The sequence below is a fragment of the Plectropomus leopardus genome, chromosome 4, assembly GCF_008729295.1.
Source record: "Plectropomus leopardus isolate mb chromosome 4, YSFRI_Pleo_2.0, whole genome shotgun sequence".
Lineage (NCBI taxonomy): Eukaryota > Metazoa > Chordata > Actinopteri > Perciformes > Serranidae > Plectropomus > Plectropomus leopardus.
The window spans coordinates 23,869,651-23,889,496 of record NC_056466.1 but is presented as its reverse complement, the minus strand read 5'-3'; the positions used below and the strand labels follow the sequence as shown (position 1 = coordinate 23,889,496).

Here is a 19,846-nt window from a genome sequence, read left to right as displayed (position 1 = left end):
TTTCTGCTGACCACTGTGCTGGATGTGACTGACCAGCTACACAACACGGCTCCCTTTGGCCTCATTATATAAAATCCAGACAAAACCAAAGTTATTTTTAAAAATTCGTTGCCTTAGCCATATTAGGGAGGGTGAGGTCACTTCTGAAAGCACCACAAGACCTTAAACAAGTGACCCCACGTTATAAACAAAAAAAGCCTAGGGATGAGACGAGAGCAGACTTTGCTTTCTGACTTGTTAGTTTTGCGACTATTACACAACAGTCTGAACATCTCGTTAATCTGATTCTGTCAAACAGGTTTAGAGAGACGATGTGAGATCTGCAGTGTCCAGTCTGTTCAGTTCAGTCACTCTCTGATGGCGTGATGGCTGGAGACTTAATTCAGAGGTATGAAGAGGATGACAGGTGATCCTTTCTCTGCTGCTGAGCTGATTTGTGGAACTTGTGACTTTGAAATTTAATGAGGATAAGTAAGCGCGATGAGGAGACGGACGAGCAAACATCAGAGCAGAGGTCAAATTCTGAACTGACTGGAAAAACAATTTTGTTGATCCTAAAGCCAAAGCAGGTGTGACTTAGAATTTATGTTCACATCAGTTGCAGAGGCAGATGGCAGATAAGACAGTCTGTCAGGACTCTGCTCATTCAGCAGGAAACTTCAGCAGATGATATTTTGTCAAATGTTGTTCGGGTGTGAAAATCAACCCATTTATCTAGGTAATCAAACATGGGCATGACAACAAGTCACCATGACAGTTTAATGAGGCAATAGCTGCAAACAAGTGATGGCAAGCCTGCTTTTATTTTTTTTCTCCTTGGTTTCAATTTGATGCGATGCAGCACCAGCTAGTGGGTCAAATCATTTACAAAGTAAATAAGTTTCAATTTGAGCAGACACTACAGAGGGTAACAGAGAGAAGAATTTCAACCCGGTAGCAGCAGCTTTACAGATGGTGTGATTCTGTCTGTGCTGCTGTCCACTCCAAAAGCCCCCTAATCTGACTACTGTTGACTCTGCTTTATACAGTCGTGTGCGTGTGTGTGTGTGTGCAACTCTAAGCAACTACTATACTGCCCATTAATGTCAGGTTATATAGGCAGCTCAAAGATATACTATATACAGGATTTTCCTTAAAAACAATGTATAGACTTGCACAGAAATATCCCCTCTCAATCATCACTTATGACCCATTGCATGTTTGTGTCAGTAATTTGTCTGCAGAGACTATACCCTCCGACTCTATTTTATTATTTTTTTCTTTTTTTTTGTTGTCTGGGACATTTATGGGTGTGTACTCACAGAGTGCTTAGGTGAAGTCTGGACTTTATAAAAAGATGGTGACCTGGTGTCAGACCATGAGCAGCAGTCACCCAAGAGACACAGCGCAGAAAAAATGCAAATGTAGTGCCACAAAACACCAAATGAAAGTGAATTTGGGGATGGTTTTAACTTTTTCTTTATCTTTGGCTTTTGAGCATGTTTACAAACAGTAACTGACAAACTTGCATATAACTTTAACTGCCGGTATAGATGAGTTACTTTTTAAACCTCCAACAAATGAGTAAATGCCGAAAATGACTAGAAAGGCAAATAGCTTAACAATGAACAACTAAATCAAGATGCATTCAAAATGAAATGTAATGTGTAATCATAAAATCTTCTGACAGAAAGTAATTGGTTTCCTTGAAACTATGGTCCTAGCATTATTCATCCCAGTACAAAAAGATGCAAATTGACTTAAAGTCAAGGTTCAGACGCAGGCTCAACAAAGTAATATACAGTAACCTCACTGTATGGTTGGAATTGCTTTTTAAGTCAGTTATCCGTCTATTCCTCCTGCACCTGTGGCTGCAGAAACTGGGCTATTGTCTGCATGTCAAATCTGAAAATTGACTCCACAGCTGATGGAAGCCACAGGTGTGAGGTGAATTTGGGGGATCTTATCTTGCAGTAATTTCACTGGAGAGATCAGCAGCACAAAGAAATACTGAAGTAGTATACACACAGCTGCTCGGGTCCGGAATCACTGCACACAAGCATGCACATATGAATACATGCATGTGCAAACATGCAGACGCCCAAACAGTGAATGTCATGTAATTATTAAATTTGAGCTCTGGCACACACATCAGGGGTGGACGTGTACAATATAATCTATTTCAGGACACTTCATGTTCACTTCATAGTGCTAACAAAATCATTTCACAAGGCAAACCAGAAGTAAAGGTCAAGGATAAATATTGCAAATGTATAAAACTTTTAATAAAATAAAGAAGAGCTTCGTGAGCTCATTCATTTGAAATTGATCTTTCGAACCAGAATTTATTTCTTCAGCGGTAGTGATACCCTTCTGGTAACATTAGCATTGCACATATTCATCAACACACACACTCACAAACAGACCCCAGCCCAGCATGAACCTCTCCATCCCAGACAACTACATGATAATCCAATTTGGACAATTAAACATCATACACAACTACACAATGCTAATCTTGTCTATTGTTTTGGTAAGATGACAATGTCCTGCTCTCCCCCTCAGGTCGATCTGTGTTCAGTGCTGGCAGCCAGCCGCTCTCTACAAAGTCTTTCTGAACAGATCACCCAGACAGCTGTATTAACAGGAAGAGAGCCTCGCTGAAAGATGAGTTCAGGCAGAGTACATGACATGACTTGCCTGGAAACAGCCCCATTAAACACTCACTTTTGTTTTCATTTGTTTTATTAGTAATAACAATTTGAAAATTTGATACGCTACTAATCCACGCGAGACATGCGTTCCTCTTCAGGGGGTCAGGGGTCGTGTTTATCTGTGATACGGACTTTGTGCTTTGCTCAGAGGCACTTTTACTGCTACTACTACTCTGATGGGCAGTGTTGAAGGATGCCACCGCCCATCATGCTGCCAAAAATTGTTGGAAAGAACAATTATGTTTACTTCTGAGACACAAGTTTTGTAAGTGTTACTGTGACTCATGATTGCCATAAAAAACCCTTTACATTCACATAAAGTCATTAATTTAACGTGTTAGAGAAAAGACTGTTAAAGGTACCACGTGGTGTTTTTTATAAGAAAAGAAAAAAGCTTGTTCCCCTCATTTACCCACAAAACTTAACAGATGTTTTGTCTTGCAGTGACTATGGCTAAAGAAACTGCTGCAGAAAATAAGGTCATACTGTAACCGGCTGAATGGCTTTCAGACAATCCAAGCAACCGAATAGGTCCAATGTTAGTTTGAATCAATCTAATGTTTCTTTAAACATGGACTACTGGTATTCCAACCCACAAACTGGCAAGGTTAAGCAGTATCTGGTGCCCATGAACTTGAATTGGCCTCTCAAAAGCAAACCTGCTGCCAGTTCCAAGAATCAGGAAATGTAAAATGATCCTAAGAATGATCAATATGACTAAACACCACACAAGTAAATAGTAATACTTATTTTAAGTTGCCCCTATGTGGCTATTTTTCCGACCTTGACATCATCCTTCAAAATTCACCAAAACATAAACCATGTTTGAACCTAACAATCACTGAACCTCCTACCTAGAAATAACCTAGAATTAACCGTGTCAACAAAAGAATCAAATATGGCCTGACTCATTTTATGTTCTCTTGAAGGAATAGTTCGACATTGTGTGAAATTATTTACTTTCTTGCAGAAAGTTTGACAAGAAGAATGATACCACTCAGTCTGTATGCTAAATGTTAAGCTATAGAGCCTGGAGACCGTTAACTGAGCAGAAATACTGGAAAACAAGAAAATAATTGTAACACAGGAGGCCTTTATTTTTGGTCTGGCACTCCTGGTTCTGTCCAAAAGTAACAAAAGCACAGCCGAGAAATAGTCGCAGAATTAATCCCTCATAAACTCCCAATTTATTGTTCCGTGAACTTTTGTTTTGTATAAATTAAACAAGTAATAACTAGAGAATAAAGAGTGTATTGATTCACGCATGCAAATAAATGATTTTCTTAATTAAATAAATTATTAATATTGCAAATACAAATGTGACTTTTGTTATCCTACTAGAATAATAAAATCAACTGCTGTGTCAGTCCACTACATATAATTTCCTGCAACAAAAAAATGATTGAGGTGATATGAACACACTCATTTGCAGTTGAAAAAAGGTAATAAATCGCAAAACTATGTTGATATATGTCGTCGCAATACTCAGCACATTTGTAATAAACAGTTAAAATTACAGTAACATTGTATTGTGACCTAAGTATCGTAATAATATCAGGGAGCCTCTCGTGATTCTCACCACTAATATTCATCACTCTAATGCAAATCTACTGTATTAAACCCGACCAGCCGGGGCTCTGACTGCAGTTATGCACTAACAATGAATGCACTTAAAGAAACAGACAGCTTACTTAACTTCTTACCAACAATTATTCTCTTTAGTTCATTGTGGGGACATTTTGGACTTGAAAAACCTATAACATACACTCAGTAACACAGACACAAACACTGCAAGCCTATGTGTCATTTTTTCCTCTTATTGTCACGTCCCAGAGGCCATTAAGCACATTTTTTTCCAGAACACTAGAATGAGGCTCAAACTGATGACATCATCTTTAGGACACCACCACCACAGTCCCTTTGACCACAAGCTGAATGACATCACTCGTACAACCTATAAACAACAACTCTTGTTGGCCCGTAAATGGCACAGAAACATGGTGATATCACATGGCCTTGTGTCTGTCTAACTTTCCACTCGAAGCGTATCAGTGACCGTCCTGGAAGGACAGAACAAAAGATGGGTCCTATCCAGTGATTTCCTCAGCTGAGGTAAAGGAAATACAGCCTTCCTATACTTCCCATCCTGCGACAAGAGTCAAAGACATGTGACACGACACCACGCACATCTGACAGGGTATCGCTCCCCGACTCCGACCAGATACATCCTCAGTGGAAACTGCAAGTTTGTGTGTGTACGTGGGCAGTGATCCATCAAGGGGGGAATCGATAAGGCTGAAAGAGTGTTTGTCACGAGAATATGTTTTGAAATGCTTAATGGAAAACAATATATAAAACAATTTAAATAAAATATAGAAGCAGTCACTGGCAGGAGTTTACTTTGGGGGCTCCCTATCAAAATAAACTCTTCAAAATTAAAGATTAAAACAATTGCTGTCCTGTTACATTACATATTTGTATTACAGTACTGATTACAGCAGAATAATTCATCAATTTAATGCATTAATCCATGTCTGTCAAATGCAGAAAATAAATGGCAATTTGAACTTCTGGTATCTACTTGTCTACTTGACACTTACAGGTGATGTTTCAGCTACCTAAAAACTGTTAAATTTATGTTTTCAGTCGATTTTAATGGTCTGATAAATGTGTTGTACTTTTCTCAAAGTATTTAATCATGTTAGGGTGGGGTTGCATTGCCATTTGAATGGACAGGATGTAATGCAACATTGCTCCTTGAGTAACTGAAATTGGTGACAGACAGGGAACACTGGGTGTGACGGGGCGCAATCTGCAATCAGACAATCAGCTTGTTCATTTCTGCTCAGCCTCAGCAGATTTTCCTCTGTAAGCACTGAGAAAGTAATATAAAGACTGAGCTCTGGAGGATGAGTGACAGGTGGGAGAAGAGACAGATGGAGAGGCTGGGTGCTGTACCTGCGCTGCAACACAACACACACACATACACACACACACACATACATACATGAATGTGTATTTTCAACCCTTTGACAATAGATTCTGGAGGAATTCTGAATTAAAAATGTAATGTTATAGCTTAAAATAAATAAAACCTTAGTTTTACTGTTCATATAAAAAAGCACCAACAAATTATCTTACTGTAAGAAGAGAAATATTTACAATGCATAAAACAAATATTCAAACTAAACTGAGGAGAGCACGACTGGTTGCACACCGAATGTACACACAAAAACACATCAATTTGTGTACTGTGCACTCAAATAAACACACACTGGCGGCTCGTGATGCCCAAGGGGGCTAGTGAGCAGAATGCAACATGCGTCACTAATGACATGCGTCGGCCCTCCAGCAGAGGCGAAGCTCAGCGTTGTCAACAACAGCTCGGTGTGAAGACAAACTGTTTTTGTATGTACATTAGAGTGGTTTGCGTAGCAGAAACATTGACCTGATTACAGCCTGAGGTGAGGTCACAGCTTTAGAGGTCACGCCACAGTAGACACAGTAAATGGCTGTGAGGTGGTTGTTGGCTTGTTCATAATGAGGATTTGATTTATTACAAAGTAAAGCAGATGTACTTCTTATGGTGTAGAACTATATCCACACGGGAGCTGTGGGAAAAGGTGGTAATAATTCGGGACAGCCCACGCCTAGAGTGAGTTCCCCGGCTGTTAATTAAAGTCTTAATGGTCGTTCATTTTGTTAATGGTTTGAATGGTAACTTCAGGTGCTTGAGCCTCACATTTTTGTCAGAAAATATGCAGCTACTTGTCAGGAGTTAAAGTTTATGAGCTTAAGATGTCTTGAGCTTGTAATTATTATCACATCAAGTCATGACAGGATGCATTAGCTGGCCCTATCACGTCTATTCTGTGTCAGTGATAATCAATACCAGTGTGGGGACAATTTTAGTAATAGCAGGCCAAATAACAGTGTTTCACTGTCTCTCAGTGAAAGTTTTAGGTGTGTTGCATGGCCGACCAAACCCATTAGTGATGTCACACAGCAACGACATACCCTAGAGCAGAAATTTGCACGATTAGTTTACTAGTCAATTTAACATCACCACCATCACTAGTCAGAACCCAAAGATAATAGTCATCTAAACTTAAAATCTTTATTTTATATATGAACATATTTTAATGATATGCATTACGCAGCAGCCAGTAGCTCCTAAAGTCCTTGCTACTTAAATGCACTGCAGGAATTGTATGATGCCATCAACAGCAACATGTCCAAGCAACTGGATGGAATTTTCATAGTAGCTGGTGATTTTAAGCAACTCATCCTTAAACCCCAAAGATGCAGCATGATCAAGGATGAAATTTAATGTCATTTTTAAACTATGTTTAAATAATAGCTAATAAATCTACCTTGTACATATTCTCATGACCGATTTTTTTAGAGTACTGAAAAGTCTACATGTCACTTTTAAACGTGTGACACACAATAGTGCTGCTGCTTTCCATTCTATGTTGTAACAGACACAATTATTTTAAAACAAACACACAGTGACAGATATAGTTTCTGGCTGGCACTTGTGCACATGTGCTCACGAGTTCTTGGCTGCATGGTGTCCCGAGTGGTATTTTTGGTTATATATATATGCAGGGATGAGAGGTCATATTAACAAATGTAACTTCATAAACACACACAAGGGCAAAACAACTATTTGTGACCCAGCGGGGGAATAAATAAATGAACTGCAGATTAGCACCATGGTGGTCCTGCGGATCTAGTATCACCACACACACACATAGCTCATGCTCCACGAACAGCAGCGCTAGTGATGCAAGCTACTGTACCTTTAAATACTCCCTATCACTATGACCAGCTCAGTCAATGTGCTAAAAACGCACGTACGACACACAGCTGACTGACAGATGATTTCTCTAACAAAGAAACGCAGTAACACCAACATTAACCGCCAGCTGTCTTCCTTGTTAACGTCAACACTGTTTTATAAGCTGACATTTGGCTTCATGTCGCATTCTACCACACCACACCCAAATAAAGCGCATTAAATCAATTATAACCATGACTAAGGACAACAAATAATTGCCAAAACACAACATTAAGAGCACACTGGGCTGTGCTGACACAGCATTTTTGTTCAGTGGCAGCGAGGATGAGAATCATCATTTAGTTCACAAGCTGACCCAATTAGAGATGAGACAACAGAGGAGGACAGTGGACACAGCAGCAATCAGCAGCCGAAACTCAGTGCTGCCAACAATGATTTGTCACTCTGTGTGTGATGTGACAATACCATGGTGTGTGTGTGTGTGTGTGTGTGTGTGTGTGTGTGTGTGTGTGTGTGTCCAAAAACAGGAACCAAGGCATGGGTGTGCTTGCCGAAACAAATGTGGTAAATGTAGATGCTTGGTCAGAGGCAATAATGCATGTTTCCTGAACACACGAGGCCAACAAGAGTTCACTACACAAACACATATTTTAATTTAAAAGATTCAGTTATGCTTTTCACTGGATTACTGGATTTCCCAAGTTGAATAAGAATAAGCTTACATTTTGCAGACCTGTGTCAATTACTATTTTAAAATAAATCTGGTTTTAATAAAGAGTAAGTAAAAAAGATTTGATGTGTTAAGCTTTCTAATTTGCTACTTTGCTTGGTGTTAAACAAATATTTATGGGTTTTGGACTGTTGGTCATCTTTTGCTTTACTGTAATGGCTGTTTACCACTGTTTTCTGATGTTATAGAACAGATAATACTTGATGAAAAGGTATCAGATTAGCTGAAAGTGTTTTGAAAATGTTTTATTAATACATAACAAAATTTGAAATATTTGAAACTGTTTCGATATGCATTCCTGCGTTACATGTAAATACACTGCTGCCAGCTGTGCTTTCTCTCTCTCACTTATGGTTAATGTTTACCTCAGTTATTGTGCTGTTCTGCTACTTACGCAGAAAATAAGTCATTTTTCTCATTTCAGTCTTGTTATATTTACCTAATAAAGATTTCAATTTGTATGCCCTCAGTGTCAATTTTTTACCAGTGTAAATTCTATCAAAAATATCAATATTTTAAAATGTATTATTACTGAGGTTAAATGAGATATGGGTCATATCATTCAGCAGCTTTTCGCCACACATTAATCACACCTCAAATATCTTATTTAAATTACAACAACTAATAAAAGCATTCACTCTCAAATGCAGTAGTTAAACGTGACATGGGTTTAGAAATTATCAAATTAACCAGCCGGTGGTCTTTCAACCGAGGTGGTAACTGGTGTAACAGGTGCTGCTGCACTTTATTTCATTACCCAGAATGCCTTTCACCTACACAGTACATGACTTCAACAACATGTTGTGTAAATGCTTGGTAAGAATTTAAAATCCAGTGAGTGTCCTTGTGCACACACCAGCATGATTCACTACACAGAAGGTATATATCTTTCTACACAATGATGACAGAATGAACAAAATCACACCGTCTGAGCTGAATGTCAACGCAGGATTCAGGGCTGAAAGTGTGTGAGGTTTTACAAGTGTGTGTGTGTGTGTGTGTGTGTGTGTGTGTGTGTGTGTGTGTGTGTGTGTGTGTGTGTGTGTGTGTGTGTGTGTGTGTGCGTGCGCGTGTGCGTGCGCACAAGAGTTATGTTGCTCTGTATAACTTTTACAACAGGCTAATAAAACAGCAGAGAAACATGGCTCAATACAGAGACGAGAGGAGGAAAGAAAATAGCAGGCACTATCACATATTTAGATACACACACACACACGCAAAATTTGAGCTTTCCATCACACTCAGAAATAGAGACAGTGCATCCCCTCCTGATCCCCACACAGCGAGGGGATCAACACCCATAATGAAGGCATCCATGGAAGCTCCTCACATGGCCAAGAACACAAACACACACACACACACACACACACACACACACACCCATCCTCGGCTATAAATGAAGCTCACATGAATGGATTCACACTGATTAATGAAACTTTAATGGTTGTACTTCACTGTACATTCTAGTATTTGCATCTTTTGCCAGTAAATATGAAAAATGACAGTCAGTTAATTGAGTAGATTAAGTGACCTGGAAGATTTCTAATCTAATCTCCATATTAATGCAGGCCCTCGGGGCACAGAAACGGGCGAGCCGCCCACCCCCCTTCCTCCACAAACACTCACATGACTGGCAAGCAGCCCAGGCAAAACAGCATATCAAGTCAGTGCCAATCTCTGCTCACAATGACAGCATTTCATTTGTCATCAACAGTAAAATGGACAATTAAGCTTAATTAAATAAGGATTCAAGACTTTGTTGATGTAACATCACTCGGACAGAATTAATCGATTATTCTGGTTGATAAATATAATCATTTTTGGTATTTTCGCATTTTTCGATCATATCTGCACAAGCTCATAAACTCAATGACAAGATAATGACAGTGTAATATTACATAATATACAACATATCAGGTGTCATCATTCACGAACACTTCAGATAATTAAAAGTGCGATTGTTTCGCTGAGCCGACATTCTCGTGTCAGCTTCAAACTTTCATGATCTTAAATGCTCGACACTTTAATAAGGTGACGACCGTGGGGATCAAAAGAACTGCTGTCTGCTTCAAAAGCTCATTTGGCCCAAAACTTGGCACCTCTCCTCCTCCCATGGTCAGAGACTGACCCTGTTGCCGTGGTTACTCCACTCTAATATCTATGCAAGCGCCCTCTCACTGTGCTGAGAAGAAGACCCGCTGCTGACCGGAGCTGACGCTCTGCCAGGGACTGCCCCCTCACACACAAACAGAGAAAGGCCTGTGTAAACATAAACATATTATGAACCCAATGCAAAATAAACACTTGTTTATGTCAACACACATGCACATCCAAAGTGATTGCATATGGATGCACGTGTGGAGGTACACACTTTCTCAAGCTGGACAGAAATCAGCTGTGCTCCACGTCAGACCGGATGCTTTCAGTAATTCAGCCACCCACAAGTGTATAATAAGGTTATTCTAACCCCACCCCGCTGGGACCTCCGGCTCTGGCAACCAAACAACAGTGGAATCTAAACGCTCGGCCCACACATGCATCACTTCAAACAGCACTCTGACTGTGGACGCACAATAGTTTGAAATAAGAGACTGACTCCTTATGAGCATTAAAGACAAAACACTGCAGATCAGCTCAATGCAACTTCATCAAGACTGCCCACATCGTGCAAGAATCAGAACCTAAATCAGAACGGATCGAACTCAAAAAAATAGCGTAAACTGCTACCATACATGTCCACCTATAGAAATTAGATTACCTGAATTTGGGGTTTTTTAATACTTTTTTTTTTTTGCTCCTAGACCTGACTTGGTCACATCAGGTTTTGAAATTTTGTAGTGAAATGTATCAGTTTTCCTGGAATCGCTCATAGGAATGATGTAAATCTGCACTCAGTTCAGCTGTGTTAAAACTTTGACACTCAAATTTGTGCTGGTGACCAAAAGCAAGACATTCTGACAATGTTGACCTTTGAGGTGAGCCAGAGAGTCGAAGGGAAGGAAGATATCGAAAGCTGTCGTCCGTCCAGTTTTAGTGAACCACCTGTGACAGAGTATAATCTGCACCACAAAAGAGGAATAGTTTTTAGAGTTTTGAGTCAAAGGTTGATGGTAAAAAATTTGACTTTTAAAGAAACTCTGTATAGCTGCTGTCCCTTTAATAACCTAGCTGACAAAAAACTGTCAGCAGGCAACCAATTTGCTATCTCAGAGAGATTTTGTCTCTCTTTATAAAACTCTACATTGACTAAAATGATTGAATGACAAAACCAAGAACAAAATGCTAGAGGGGAATAAACAGCACAGTAGAGAGGAAACAGAGACAAGCTCAAAGGACAACTGTGACTGACTAGTGTCAGCATTTTCTAGCTGTTTGTCGTGTTTGTTTTTCAGACAGCCTCACCAAGGTTACTTAAATAAGGAAAAGGAATATTTTGACATTTTGGGAAATACTTTGCTTTTTTTTGCAAATAGTTAGATGAAAAGAAAAATACCACTCTCACTAGTCAGATTTCCATTTAAATGTAGCGCAAATGTTAAATGAAACCTCAGGAAATCTGCTAAAGAAAATGCAAACGTTTAATGGAAATAGTGGGGGTTTGTTCATTTTAATAAGCAGTAGGTGGTGCTATTTTTTTTTGCAGTTGCCTGTATAACAATGTTAATGTTAATCATTTATTTGTCGAATCTATTTTCATGCACTTCATCGCATTTACCTTGTATAAACACAGCAATTTCTCCACCCCTAAGTGTGAAAACACTTTTACTATATTTGGCTTTTTTTTTTTTAATTTTTGATGTTTCCACTGAGGTTTATTTATTTATTATTAAATGTGCACATTGAAAATGCTCATAAAAACAGGTGGTTGAAAAGGCCCTTTCTGAGAGTAGTATCAGTCTTCTCTAACTCTCTGTAGGGCAGCAAATGAGTATAATTCCCCAAATGTTGAGCTATTCCTTTAAAGCACGGTACAGTATTGTTGTGTAATAATATGGCCAAAAAATGTTATCCCCATAATGTTTTTCCTCTGGTTTCATTGGGCGTAACAGACACGTACACACAAGCTCAAATGCTCAGGCATGGTGTAGCCTCTAAGCCTGTCCAACTCAGTCTGACCAAACCCAGAACTACTTGCTGAAACAAGTCAAATGAATGACAGATGAAGTCAAAACCCAGAGAGAGACAAGAAAATCCAAGATAATAAAATGAAGCCTGCCTTTGCGCAAACACACATGTCCTCTAACAAAGGAAAAACATTGGAGTCCAAGACTCAATCAATTTGCAGCGTAGAGGGAGAGTGGAGCCACATGTTTTTGATAAGTCCTCTAGCAGAGCAGGGTGAGGTAATGATGAAGTCATTTCTGTCTTCTGGACAGGTTCAAATTCACTGGGCCGTGTGCATTTTAAATGGCTTCAGGCTCACCAACACACACACAAACGCCTTCTTTTTTTGTGGGTGCCACACAGTAAAAAGATTATTGCACAGAACTTTTTTTGGAAGTATGCAGCAGGTATCAAGAACAGAGAATAACTTAAGAAGCTGCAACATGTGTACACCTTATCTTCCTCTACACACCTGCCACTCAATGATCACAAAAAACTACATTCATCAAATATTTTCTCCCTTCACATTCTCGAGTTCCCTTTTCCACCAAAACATTCCCAAGCAATCAAATCTTACTATGGACATGCCTCATTAACAGTCCCTTCAGTCTGCGCCCACTCAAGCGGTCACTGCCACTTTGTTGCTAATATATGAGGCTGTCTGTCCATTCCCCCGCCACCATGGACACTGTACTTCCTGTGTCTCAGCATGGATCTTAACATTAGCTGAGCTGCCTCGGGTTATTAAAAAGCCATTCATTAGGGCAAAGAAAATAAACAATAGAGAGCAGCTCAGACAGAGAGACTGCTGCAAATGAGCTGAGACAAAAGATTTCCCGTCGCACCGCACGATAAATGTTATTCTGCAAGCACTGTAAAGCTAAACACTATAGGCCTAGACTACAAAAACAATATGGGCATGGGAAATACTTCATTCAAATTGGCTGGCGCATTATTTTGAAACAGCTGCACAGCTGTGATGTACTCATCGATGTTCTAAACACGCACAAACGTCCCATTAACAACACAAATAACAATGCACTATAATTTAATGACTTGTGTCATTTTCTTTAGCAAGTTAGTGGTCAGTGTTTAGATATTCTGGCACATCTCCTAAAAAGCAGTTATGTCACAGCTTTGTGGATGAGAAGCATGTTAGAAACCTACATGGGGAGAGCAATTACACTGCATGACATTTAAGTATTTAGGTATCTATATGAATTGAAAGACTGGCTTTACAGAGGAACTCCGCCTAAATCAAGAACCTCAATATGTTACTTCCATGGCCTTGAAAAGTTTGATCAGTTTTTATGAAGGTGAGCTACTCTCTCTTAAAGCCAGAGACTAACGAAGTAAAGTCCCAGACTTCATTAAGTCTGGAGCTGCTCCATAGACATTGAATGCGAGCCAGAAAAAATGTTTGTTTTCTTCTTTATACCCAAATGAGCTTTATTCTATTGCAGTATCACCAGTTCTGAAACAGATCATGTCCCCATATATACCAAATCACAGTGCTTGTTTACAATATCTTCTCAATAGAATATCCCCTGTGTAACATTGATAAAATGAAACAGCAATGAGCAAATGCCACCTAGATTGATTAGTTTTTAGCCACCTAAAAAAAACAATATTAGTTTAAGTGTAAATACTATTTAGAATATTTTTAGTGTTTTACCTTGCAATCAGGCAGACATTTTCTACAGGAAACTAAAGCAGTTATCTCAAAGCCACCAGACACCATCGACAAAAACACTTATTTCACTTTGCAGAACACGGGGGTTGCTTATCTACCACTACCTCCATCAGTTTGTGTGTGAGGCAAAGCAATAAAAATATTTAATAGCCTACACTTAAACTGGTACTGATTCATTTTTAGGTGGTTAAGATACAATTTGCTGCAGCTCCCTTACACAGCAGTACATTGCTTAGCTTCCGCGACGGACTGTACGGTAACAAAGATGCTAGCAAAGTAACAGTCTTTAAATTAAGCACAGCAGAGACATCTGAAAGGGTTGGACCACAGTGTTTGACTATACATCTTTAAATGTTGCATATTTGGCTGAAACTGACAAATGAAATAAAAAAGTTTGCCGATTTCACATATATCCACAAATGAAATCAATTGCCACTTATCTATACCAAAAAGTGACTTGTTGTTTGTGCAATGTCACAGTGATTAAGTATACTCAGAACGTTTTCAGTGTCAGCTTTAATGTCTTTCCAAATTCATTGTCTATAGAGCAGTTCAACAAGTTTTGAGTTTTAGCATTCTAGCATTTAGATTTAGGAGAGATCATAACAATAACATGTATGAATTTTGGAAAATGGGCACAGTTCCCCTTTAAAGGAAGTGTGCTAGTGAGAAAATGGTGCTTTGCAGAACAAAATAATACACATTTATAGAGAGAATGGAGATGAGTGCAATTAAATGGCGACAAAACAGTTTGACTAATCAACACAAGCCATTTAGGGGAAGGTGATGGAGCTGTAATGAGTATTTTGAAGCTGTTGAAAGACGATACTGTCATCAATCATTTGAAAAAAAGGCTGGGATCAGATTACAGAGACTGGTGTAATTAGATTTTGTAGAGGTGATGTGCAATAAATGTTCATATTTAAAAACAACTTTCACTTCAAGCTTCAGAAGACATTAATATGCCTATACTTTAACTTTACTCAGTGAAGACTGGGTAGAGGCCTCACCATCTCGCCTCCCCAGAGTCCCCAGCAACTGCAATATTCATGAGGAGCTCGTGAAACACTGCAAAGTGGAGTTTACATCAAAGAGGATTTTTCAGAGGTGGAGGAAAAATAAATACGAAGTATGTTTGCATAGTCTATCTATTCCGTCACTGGCTCTGGGTTAAATATCTCACTTGTAGAAGGTCCCCTAAGGATTTCCAACAGGGGCCCCCGCCATCTATCTGAGTAAATCAGAGAATGAGGGGAATACTGTTTTAGATTTCAGCTCCATATGGTGAACATTCACAGCTTTTCAGAGGGCTCTGTGGAACAAAATAAAAGAAGGGGGAAAAAAGAAACAAAAATGAAAAATTAAGTATGTCAGAGAGCATAGGCCTTTTGGAGACAATTATCATATTTGTCTGGGTCTTTTTAAAGTTCAGACGGCCAGGCTTTGGTGGGGAAATGGGAGTCGTTTCAGGTTGAGAAATATCTATGAGCCAGAGGTGCTGGGAGGTTCTTGAAGTAACATGCGATTTGACGGGGAGAGAGGGATGGCAGTGGGGTTGCATGCAAACCAGCGCTGAGTGAGATTCACTGTCACTATAAATAAACTGGTTAACCCTTTTACCTGAGGTGTCTTATCTGCAGGTGAAAGAGTCATCCAACAGAGAGGATGAAAAGACATTACCCCTCAGTAGCCTCTTAAACTAAGCAAGACCATTAATGCAAAAGGAAGATATTGTATCTTTGTAATAATAATATTAAGGTCTGCTTGCTGCTGCACTGTTTTTTGTTAGCATCAGTGTGTAATCAGGCTCCACTTACACTAATGACATATAATAGAAGTGAAAGGTTTCCATGACACTTAACATATTTGCTTGCTGAGAAACTTTTATGCCTGAGCTGAGTAATTTATTAATGAATAATTACCAATAACTTGAGAGCAGTTTTGATTTGTGGATAGTTTTACCCTTTCAGAAATAACTCTGCATCCTGATGTGCAACTGTAAACTAAACTGAGGATAAAGTTGTTGGGCCTAAATGTAATGTACTACCTCATGATCACTTACAGTACTATGTTCCTTTGGGGCAAAACATGTTTCAATACCAGCTCAACATGGTGGCTGTCTTTGTGTAAGACCTGAAGATCTCCTACTTTGGCAACTCTCAGTGGTAGTAACAAAGAATATGCTCTCACTGAAACAGCCCACCATAAGAATTACACTCAGGGGCACGGCAAATGAACGGGTTAAACACAACAAATATTACGCCATCTGAATAACCTGATGAAGATGCTATGCGCCCGCATGCACGCACACACATCTACATGCAGGGGCTTCAAAGAGGCTGTCTTCATCTCTATGCAACTTACTGAAATATGTGAGAAATGATATGCTAATAGGCATAGATTTTAGGACATGTGCATTTGTTCCCTACAATAAAAACATTAAAGTAGTGGAGGACTTTCATTTTGATGAAAGATAAACATAAACAGATGCAGAATCAGCACAAATTGGTGTTTAAAAGACAAAAACAACAACAACAAAATCATCAGAATGCAGAAAATTTAACATTATATGCTCAAAATTTCCTGGAAGAGGAACCCCAGCCCCCCTGTTTCATATGTGTCCCCCTAAATACTGAAACAAAATCTACGCCCTTGACCATAAGTTAGTACATAACATGTGGGATCAGTATATAGTCAGGTAAAGGGGCACTGTGAGTGAATCCTTATGAGCTGCAGGGGGTGCTGCAATGTTACTGACCCTGACCATTTGACCCTAAATATTAAAAAAACCACTGCAAAACCTAGCCTACTTTAAAATGCTTAGTTTCAATCCCCAACATTAAACATACACAACTGATAAATCACGACATTTTCAATGAACACACATAGAGCTTTCTGGAGTGTGCCTTAAATATAAACCACAACGATTCAAACAGTAGGCTTTTCATGACTAAATATTCAACGTGAAGTAGCCTGGCAGCTGTTTGAATAACAAAGCGTGGACAAGGTTGCATGTTTTCACAAGATGCTGAACAAATGTTTATACGTATATGACACAAAAACGTATTTTTACAACAACAAATGTATTTAAAAAAACAAAAACAAAAAAACACCGGTAAACACATTCAGGCGTGCTAGGCAATGATATGCAACTACGCAGCAAAGCACACCGTCCGTGTTATTATACTTAAATGACTAAATATATGATTAAAATTACCTACATACCGTCTGTGAGACTCACTATGGTCCCGGGTCAGGAGCTGACAGTGGACCTGCACAAACACCGGTGTCCTCCGGTCCTTTTCTGACTGTTTTCACGGTTTGAATTCAATGGTTCCGTCCCAGCACGACGTGTCCGCAAGCACTTTCGCAGATGTTTAATCAATACGATGGTGTTAACCCGCTCACTGCGGCTGTGCAGGCAGCCCGCGCATGTTTTGTAAATCTAGTATGCCGGTTAAAGCGGAAACGCTGGCCCACAATATGGCAGGAAGTCGAATGTTATTCATCTTAACGAGCGCATTTTTTCGCGAATCCCTTGCCTGAGACGGAACACACGTGACTCATGGGGGCCTGTTTGTTGATGTGTATTATTAATGTTTGTCCCAGTTACACTGTCTTTAGCAGACCTAGCAAGGGACATGCTTCACAGTACAGGCTTTAAACAAACGTAAACGTAGGCTATCATAGAGAATATTTTTATTTACAATGTATAAACTACACTTGGCATACTGTTAGTTACAAACAATATGCTGCATGCAAACACATCAGAGTTTGCATGCAGAATATTGTCATGGACTGCCATAGATACTGCTATCTATCAGGCTACATATTAATATGTAATGTGTACTCATCATATAGGTCCTTTTCATCTGCTTTTATCTCTATTGTCTTTATCAATTCTTTTCAGTGTGACTCAAGTATTAACACGTTTTATGATGTAAAATGTGCATTGTTATGCAAAGAATGAGTCAGCTGAGACACACACAACATTTTAGCTTCCATGCCAATATCATCTGTGAATCACAAATATGCTGCACTGCCTCCATCTAGTGGCCTTCAGCCACCAGAGTCCTCACTGGTACAACGAAACAAAACCACATTACCTGAAGCGTTAAATCATATCACTGGTCTTTCATTCAATAGATAGCTCACTTTAAAATCAGAAAAACCCAATTTTGATGAATGGGTTGATTTAGTATACAGTATTTATGTAATGAAGAGAATGACTTTTATTTTGAGAACCAAGAAGGATACATTCATTGAGAACTGGAAAAAAGGATTGTATATGCTTCAGTTATTTTATTGTTCTTCTTTATTATATATTATTTATTAAATGTTTTTATTTTTTCCAACTTTTTCTATCTATTTTTTGAAAGGTCTTCGTGTTCATTTGGTCGTCCTCTGGAACGCTTTGTCTGATGAATTCCTCCTCCACCTTTTTTACTCCACCAGCTAATGACTACAAACTTCTTTTACACTTAATATTAAATCATTTTAAATCATTTTAATTCTAACAGTGATTTTTTAAAAATCATTTATTAAGTGAATTTACCTTTTATATCTTATCTCTTCTCTCTTTTATTGTAATTCTGTATCTTAATTATGTATTTGTATTTTATTGCTCTGTATAGTACTTTGAATTGCCCTGTTGTATGAAATGTGCTGTACAAATAAAGCTGTCTTGCCTTGCCTTGCCTATTGAAACTGTATCTCAATCTAAAGCTGAGCTGGAAACCTTCCTGTTATCTCGGGCCTGTGAACAGTCTTAGTATGAACTGCAGCAGTCTCAAGACCACTTTTCAAAAGTCCCATCTCGGATTCAACCATATTTCTACCCAGTCTTGTCTCAGTCTCAGACGAAGCAGACTCATGATTTTACTTCTGGATCAGTCAAGACGACTGTGGGGATATTACTTAATTGCCTGTGCAAAAAAGGGAGTATTGAATAAAAATGATACAGTTAATTTCATCTCCATAGGGTTTGCATTTGTTTTCTCATCGAAAACATAGATACATAACATTATGACAATGAAAAGGTGAATGAGGAAGAATCTTCATGTGCTGTCTTTGGGTGTGATTATGGGCACGTGGATCTTTCAGAGCAACTTAAGGAGTGCCACAATCTATCACAGGTGTGTCATGCAGTGTTTGACTCCAGCTGGTCTGGTCTTGGTCTTGTTTTGGACTCGAAACACTCTTGAGTTAGTCATGACTTTGTCTTCCAACACTGGTGTGAGTGTGTGTTAATTTATTACCAATATGTATAAATAAACGTTGTTTTATGCCTCCACGCTGGTGACAGCCATGGCCAAAGGCATTTTATTTTCAGGCTGTTTATCTGTTCATCCCATTCTAGTGAACAGGATATCTCAAGAACCCTTTAAGGGAATTCAAATTTGGCACAAATGTCCACTTGGACTTAAGGATGAACTGATTAGGTAGTTTAAGGTCAAGGTAAATGTGAGCTCACAAAACATGTTGTGGCCAAAAGTCAAGAATTCATATGCTAATTAAGACAATATCAGTGTCTAATAGGGTAAAATGATGAATTGATGACGTTTTATATCCAAAAGGTCAAAGGTCAACTTCATTGTAACATCATAATGTTTTGCAAAAACACTAATAACTCAGGAAAAGACAGGGAGACATTTGGTCAGGAACTAATCTTAAAACTACTGATTGTATAGATCTTCTGTACTGCCAGGTTACCAAAAGATACATTTATATATGAAGCACTGTTGACTGTCATGGTTACACAGGAGTGTGGACAGACATGGTGGAAACTGTAACTGCAGCATGACTGGTTAAAGGAGGCACAC

The 19,846-nt window shown here is 38.9% G+C and overlaps 1 protein-coding gene across 1 annotated transcript in view; it reads right to left on the bottom strand.

The window, feature by feature from the left end:
• add3a (adducin 3 (gamma) a) overlaps window positions 1-17,348 on the bottom strand; it is a 116,963-nt gene extending 99,615 nt beyond the window's left edge. Inside the window, exon 1 of the mRNA XM_042484713.1 lies at window positions 17,250-17,348. The gene's annotated coding sequence lies outside the window, so the exon portion shown is untranslated. The remainder of the gene's footprint in view (window positions 1-17,249) is intronic.
• Window positions 17,349-19,846: the final 2,498 nt, after the last annotated feature.